Raw genomic sequence first — 8,077 nt, 5'->3', positions numbered from 1 at the left:
AAGGAAGACCCGGAGAGAGTGGAGGAGTTAGTGTAGATCAAGGGTTTAGGATATAGTGAATGAAGTTGACCTGGCAGAGCAGTAGAGGAGGGGGAGGAGGATGAGTAAAAGACACAGGTTTACAGTTATGGTTGGAGGAATAAAAGAGGCTTTGTGTGGAATAAGTTCTCAAGAATAGCTGCCTAGTAGGTGGGAATTACAGAAAAGTGCTGACTGTGTAGGAGAGATGTGGTTGTATAGATGAGACATTCATTCATTCCTTCAACCCAGTGTCTACCTTTTGAAAAAAGGGCTTTGGAAAGTGTGTTGAATGAATGAATGCTCATGTTGGAGAGCAGTGTTCTGTCCAAAAAGATTACATTGTTTCTGCCCATCCCAGGCTCACCTAAAAGGGAATAGAATAAAGGGTCATAGAAGGCCCTCTAGGAGATTACTGGTAGAAGTACAGGAGTAGGTAGAGGACAGAGAAGGAAGTGCTAGATGTCAGCAGCCACTTCCTAGAAAATGAAAATGACAGGTGAGTAGGCTCCAGAGAGGGATAGTGGCTGTCTAGGCAGCACCGAAATGGGAAGAGGGAGAAGTAGCTTATATATTCCAGGTAAAGGACCAACTTTATCACTTTCCAGAGCATTGCTCTGCAACCCAGGGGCAGATGTTGCAGATGAAACAAGGGGGTTGGCAAAACTGGAGTGTTTGAAGAGCAAGTCAACTGAGGTGCAAATTCGGGATATAGAGAAGGAAATATTTTGTGTTCCCGTGTGTAAAGATCCACAAGGGATTGTGGAAACCCTGAAAACAGAAATTTTGGAGATGTCGTGCAGGTTTCAGCAGAAGGTGGGAGTAGGGAAATTTTTATGGGCAAAGTCAAATTTTAGGATTTTTTTTTTTTTAATTTTCAACGTGGATGTTGGGGTGAAGTAGTCTGTTTTGTTGGTGATGCCCAGAGCCCAGGCTACCTGTTTCCTAGCTGAGGTAAAAGAGAGATCAGCTACCTCTTTGAGACAGGTTGAGACTGAGGGTTGTGAAAGTTTGACAATAAAAGATTTCTGGACATGTATCAAACAAAATTAATGCAAAGTCAAATGTAAAATGAACACAAGGTGTTTTGGGCAGTCCTTGCCAGTGTTGGATTGCCCAGCTTCAGGGCAGCCTGGATTCTCACATATAGCGTGCGTGCTTTGAATCGCAGATGCTGTCACAGCATGTAACACCTACAGGTACTTACTGAAACACTTTACCTGAGGTGGAAACTGTTGTTATGAATTGCAGTGTCTTGTTTTTGTATGTACAGGTACTTGCGTGTGGATACATATGAAGAACAAAGGAATAACTTTAGCTGTCATTCTTCAGATGAACTAACTTTTTGTTGTTGTTTTGTGCATGTGTGTGGTGTGTGCATGTGCGTGTATTTCTTGTGTGAGTAGGTCAGCCTACCCACTGCTCAGCTGTCTTTTGTTCATCTTCAAGCATCTGGCTACTTGTGGCTTCTCAGCTCTGCATTCCAGCTGCTCTGCTATTGCTGTCCCTCTACTGTCTCTGTCACTGCTTCACTGTCTGTTGTTTTTCTCATTTCCAGCTGAACCTGAAAAGGCAAAAGAAAAACTGCTTGAGAAAAGCCTTTTTTGAGTATAATATTACAGCCAAGCTTGCTTGCTTATATAACAGAGAAGGGGTATTTGTACCCATCATAGCAAACCTCTTGTGCAAATGAAGGTTTGTGTTTGCACTAGTCAGCAGTGTCCCTTTCCCACCAATCACACAGTTCCCTCTAGTAGGCCACTAAGGAAAGTGCACCTTCTCTGGCTGCAGAGCCATCTCCGGTTCACTGAGATTTCTGATAGCAAACATCTGGTGCAAACTGTCTGAAACACTCCTCGCTGGGCCTTTTACTTTCAGGAGCCAAAGCAAGCAGCTGGATCATCATGTTTTTGCCTGAATGTGTCAGAGGAGTGTTTAAAACAGCTGGTGCTAGAATAAGAGCAGGCATCTGGCTATTTGACTGACAGTCCCTTTGCTCAAAGAAGATGGGGCAGCAAGGGAGACTACAATAGCTCAACAATCTTGAGTCACACGACCCCCCCCCATATTTGCTTATTATAAGAAAATGAACTTCAGATGGAGTGCTTTTCAGAAGAACTTGAAAGAACTTATCAACACTAATAGTGATTTTAGTCGTTTAAAAAGTGCTTTAACAATGCATAACACCTGCTCAGTGCCCCAGGGATAGGTAAGTCTTGGAGTCTCATTGAATGTGAGATTAAGGAAGAGAAATTAAGGATCTTTTATAACGATAGGTTTCTTGTTAAGGGGTCATAGTAAATTGTGATACTGTTCACATAAGAACTAGGAAATACAGGAGGCTAGGGAGATGGTTCATTGGCTGAAGTGCTTGCTGCACAAGCATGAGAACAGGAGATTGGGTTCCCTGCACACACATACATGCCAGGTGGGCATTGTGCCCCGTTTGTGATTCCAGCCTTGGAAGGTAAAGACGGATCCTTGGCAGGCAGTGGTGGCACACGCCTTTAATCCCAGCACTCGAGAGGCAGAGGACAGCAGATCTCTGTGAGTTCGAGGTCTACAAGAGCTAGTTCCACACGGTAGGCTCCAAAGCTACAGAGAAATCCTGTCTCAAAAAAACAAAAAAGAAAGAAAAGAAGTATCCTCATAGGAAGCTGGCTAGTGAGACGGGTCCTATCAACAGATTCTGGGGTTTGATTGAGAGAAACCCCACCGCAGTGAATTAGGTGGAAGAGCGACCAAGGAGAATTCCTGTCTTTGGTCTTGGGCCTTCACATGAATATACAGTGTTCCATATGTACCCACATGTGCAGATACCACACTCTTGTGCACACCATACACATGAAAGCATGCAAAAATGGACAAAGAGGAAATTGAAGGATATACATAGAAGAAATTTAGAAACTAAGGTAGTGTTTCATTTTGGATTGGGCCAACGAGCTTGAACATGAGGGCTGGAAATAAAGATCTGGATCTGATACACAGGGTTTGTGAGATTTTTCTATTATTGCTGCTTAGTAACATTGTGATATTATACTGTTAATTAGCAGTAAAACACCATTTTTCCACTTGATTAAAAAATGACGTTTGAATGGTTAAATGCATAAAATATACAGCTTAGTACTTTTTGTTTATTTTTTGAGATAAGGTCTTACTCTATAGCCATGGCTGTCCTGGAACTCATTGTGTAGACCAAGCTAGCCTCGAACTTGCATGACACTCCTGAGTTTGTATCATGATTACATCCATGAGCCACCATACCTGGCTAGTGATTTTTAAAAGAATTTATGTTTATTGTTTTATGTAGTGTGTGGTGTGGTTATATGCATGCCACAATGTATATGTGAAAATCAGACAACTTGCTGGTGAGTTCTTTCCTACTGTGTAGGTTTTAGGGATTAAAGTCATATTGTCAGGCTTTGTGGCAAGGGCCTAACCCTGAGCACTCTATAATACTTTTCTGTCTTCCACATTACTAGATCCCGTAAGAAATGGATTCTTTTTTTTTTAAACTGGGAGTGATCCCATCTGTAGGAGACTGCGCTTTCATTTTCTTGCCTCCCAGGCATGAATAATCACACAGAAACTGTATTAATTACAATACGGTTTGGCCTGATAGCTCACGATTCTTATAACTAATTTTACAACTTAAATTAATCCATTTCTATTAATCTCTGTGTTGTCACAAGTCTGTGGGTAAAGTTCTGTTCTGGTGTCTTTCTCCTTCAGCAGCTACGTGGCATCTCTTTGACTCCACATACTCTCTCTATATATATATCTCTGTCCAGATTTCCTGCCTGGCTTTGCTTTGCTAAGCCATTGGCCAAAACAACTTTATTCATTATCCAGTAAAAGAAACACATATACAGGACATCCCATATCCCCTATCTCTGGACATATCTGTTTGTTTTCAAAGATTTATTAATTTTTATTTTGTATATGAATTTTTGCCTAGAGGTCTGTCTATGTTTGTACAATGTGAGTTCCTTGTGCTTGCAGAGGCCAGAAGAGGGTATCAGATACCCCGAAATGGTTGTGAGATCCTCTACAGAAACAGCAAGTGTTTTAACCACTGAGAAATCACTCTACCCCTTAGTTTTGTTTCTGTTGTTTTTAAATTATGCCTTTGGAAGATAGTTTTCACAGGACTGCTAAGCGTATTAATAAAGTATCTCTGTCTCTTTCTTTGTTTACCAGTAAACAAATAGAGCAGTAAAAATGCCTGATCCAGATGTTTACTGGAGGTAAAGAAATCCTTTGAAATTTATATAAACTATATCAAGTATATATAAATATATATAATTGAAAGAATATTTGTGAAGAATCCCCCCATATCATAGCTCTCATCATCATTTATGCCCCCTGTAAAGCTTAAACAGGCATGGGCAGCCTGTTCCTGGTGGTTCTCCAGTTGTTCCTATCCTGGGCAGTCCTAGATACTTGTGCTATTGTCACCAAGGTTCCACAGTCTTCCTTTATGCTGTCTATCCAGAGTCTTTAGGGCCTTCCTCTTTTCCTTATCCTCCAAGCAATGCTATCTTTGGGTATTTGACATCGTTCATTTTCATAACATGGCCGAAGTATCTCAAGCACTGTTGCTGTATCCTGTAGTTTATTTCCTTCTGTAGATAGAGATGTTTCTTAATGTCATCATTGCTGCTTAGCCTGTCTCTTTGTGTGATGCCTAGAATTCTCCTGAGACTCTAGCTGGCCTCAAACTCAGTTCACTTGACTATGATTCCTGAGTGCTGGAATTAAGCCAAGAAATAAAAGATACCTAGATACCCTAGATAACCCCATGTGTCTTTCTTGAATGAATCCCCTCCCTGATGATCTCTCCCTTGCTAAAATAACAACTGCCCTAGATTTTATATTAATCATTACCTTTCTTAATACTTATTTATGTAGATATATCTACTAATATAAAAGTTGAATTTTCTTTGTCTTTAAATGCTTAGGACCAGAAGTATTTGAGATTTTGAGCTTTTGGGTTTTGAGATATGTATATAGTTTACAGATCATGCATCCCTAATCTAGAAATCTGAAGTGCTTCCAACACTGAAACTTCAAGTTTCAGCATAATAAAATTTTCAGATTGGGGATGCTTAAGCTTTCAGTGTCTAAAACTGTATATAACAGGGATGAAGAAATGTCTTAGAGGTTAAGATCACAGGCTACTCTTCCAGAGAACCCAGATTTGATTCCCAGCACCCACATGGCAACTTACAACCATCTGTAACTCAGTTCCAGGAGATATAACACCAGGCACACACAGATATAAATGTAGGCACAACACCCATACACATACAATATAAATAAATCTTTAAATAAATAGTTTGTGGCTGGAGAAATAGCTCAGTGGTTAAGAGCACCAACTGCTCTTCCAAAGGACCCAGGTTCAGTTCCTAACACCCACATGGCAGCTCATAACTGTCTGTAACTCCAGTTCCAGGGGATCCGGCACCCTCACACAGACATATGTGCAGGCAAAACACTAATGCTCATAAAATAAAAATAAATGAATTAAAAAATAGTTGTATATAAGCTGAGGAAGGAGGATTATGAGTTTGAAGCCAGCCTGAGCTACATATAATAAGAGTTTGTATATACATACGTGTTTGTATGTATTCATAAATAGTAATAGCATATGAATATAGACCATTCTTTCTGTATGAGTTCCTCATTCAAACACTCAGCCAATACAGTTAGAAAATACTTGGGGCCAGGCAGTGGTAGTGTATGCCTTTAATCCCAGCACTCAGGAGGCAGAGCCAGGCTGGTCTACAGGGTGAATTCCAGAATAGCCAAGGCTACACTGAGAAACCCTGTCTCGAAAAACCAAATTAAAAAAAAAATAGAGAAAGGAAGAAAATACTTGGGGTCAGAGGAAATAGGGAGGGCTCTAACTTAGTCATAGAATTCTTGCCTGCCTACCATGCATCAGGCACTACTCTCTGTGCTAAATATTGATGCATGCATGATTGCATCATGTTTCCCATCACTTGAGATTAGAGGCAGAGTTAGAAGTTCAAGGTCACTCTCAGGTTCATAGTATCTTCAATTCCAACCAGGACTACATGAAAATCTATTCTAAACAAAAATATCTTGATCTGGCCGGGCGGTGATGGCGCACGCCTTTAATCCCAGCACTTGGGAGGCAGAGGCAGGCAGATCTCTGTGAGTTCGAGACCAGCCTGGTTTACAGAGCTAGTTCCAGGACAGGCTCCAAAACCACAGAGAAACCCTGTCTCGAAAAAAAACCAAAAAAAAAAAAAAATATCTTGATCTGGTGAGAAGACTCGGTGTGTAAAATTTCTTGCTGCCAAGCCTGACCAACAAGTCCAATCCTCAGGATCCACATGGTAGAAGGAGATAACCAATTCTCACAGGTTGTCCTCTGACCTTCCCATATGTGTCTGTATGTACATAGATATACAAACAAATGAATAATAAAATTTTAAAATTAAAAAAAACTTTCTGGGCCAAGTGGTGTTTGTACGTATGTATGTATGTATATATGTATGTATACATACATATATAATTTTAGAATAGGTTGTGTGCAAATTCTGAACCACTTTGTACTGAGCCTCCTTGGATTTTGGTTTCCTTGATAATTTTGGAGCCAGTCTTCTGCAGATACCAAGGGATGAAGGTACTCTTTTACGATTTGCTTCTCTCAACAAAGATATTTGTAACTTAGCTTGGTTGAGTATGTCGCTAAAAATGTCATAACCTATTTTATTGTCAGTGGATATTTATTTCTGCATTTTCTTCTGTTAAAAATGTTACTGCCTGCTGGGCATGCCTTTAATCCCAGCACGTGATCCTTTGTGAGTTCAAGGCTAGCCTGGTCTAGTAGAGGAAACCCTGTATAAGGGGGAGAGAGACTGAGACTGAAAGGGGGGGCAGAGACTATAATATCAAATAGATACTTTTGTATATGTATAAAAGATCCTTTAGAGCATACACCTAGAAATATGTATTTGAAGTTTGTATGATGAGTTTGTATTCAAATATACCAAGTAAGGGCAAACTTTCTTAAAGTCATTGTACCAATTTTCCCTCCCACTATGAGTGGAGAGTTGCCATGCTTCTCGTCTCTGCTAACACTCCATGCTGCTGGGCTTTGCCATTTTACCCAATCTGGCAGTTGTGAAATGGTATCTCTTTGTGATTTTAATTTGCATTTTTCTGACTGACATGAAATTAAGCAGTTTTTCATGTGTTTAAGGAAAATTCACGTCTTCTCTTCAGTGACACTCCCACCCAGTAGTTTTGCAGGGTTTTCTTGGGCTGGTATTTTCTCATTGACTCTTAGATAATCTGTTATGTTTCTGATGCTAATCACTTGTCACAGTTGTGTGAGCTGCTTATCAACACTTTTCCTTTTTCATCCTGAGCACACCTGGAAAACAAAAGTCTCACTACTGTTCTAGACACCGTAGTGACATGGCCTTGTGGGTGTGCACAGAGCAGGGCCTGTAAGTCTCATCATAGTACTGACTACTGCTGACCCGTGGTGCTTGCCTTTGCAGGTGGAACAGGAGGATTTTGTAATGGAAGGACATGGCAAGACTCCACCTCCTGGAGAAGAAAACAAACAGTGAGTCACAGATTATTAAAAGGGTCCTATCACAGATCCTCAGAAGCCCTTGGTTCAGTGTGCCGAGAGCAAGTTTGCCGGGCTATGTGTATGTCGGAGATACAGTAGAGCATACCAGTCGCTTTGTTGGTACATTCTATTTATAGACCAACTAGAGGGACGAGAAAGTTGGCTTTGTTGTTTTTCACACTTGACTAATCAAAATTTATGTTATGCTTGAGTAAAAGCTTTAAGGCTCAGGATGTTCCAAATTGAACTAATTAAGTTTGGGTGTTTTCCAAAGAAAGTATGAAATGGTGCTTCCTTTCCTTAGCAGTGTCTTCATGAAGGAGGCTCAATTAATGGGCTGCCTGCACACCAAGTGTGTGCATAGTACTTCCTGAAATTCAATTCCAGTGGTAATTGAAACATCTATCATTATTTAACATTATAACAAAGTTTTTATCTAATGGA

The 8,077-nt window shown here is 40.4% G+C and overlaps 1 long non-coding RNA gene across 2 annotated transcripts in view; it reads left to right on the top strand.

Annotated features, from left to right (window-relative positions):
- LOC106143924 overlaps nt 1-7,624 on the top strand; it is a 79,009-nt gene extending 71,385 nt beyond the window's left edge. For both annotated transcript variants that reach the window (XR_003377484.1, XR_001229061.2), the window contains one exon: nt 7,557-7,624. This is a non-coding gene — a long non-coding RNA (uncharacterized LOC106143924). The remainder of the gene's footprint in view (nt 1-7,556) is intronic.
- The last annotated feature ends 453 nt before the right edge of the window (nt 7,625-8,077 follow it).

Source organism: Microtus ochrogaster, chromosome 15 (genome assembly GCF_000317375.1).
Source record: "Microtus ochrogaster isolate Prairie Vole_2 chromosome 15, MicOch1.0, whole genome shotgun sequence".
NCBI classification, from domain to species: Eukaryota; Metazoa; Chordata; class Mammalia; order Rodentia; family Cricetidae; genus Microtus; species Microtus ochrogaster.
This window is presented reverse-complemented; position numbering and strand designations above follow the sequence as displayed.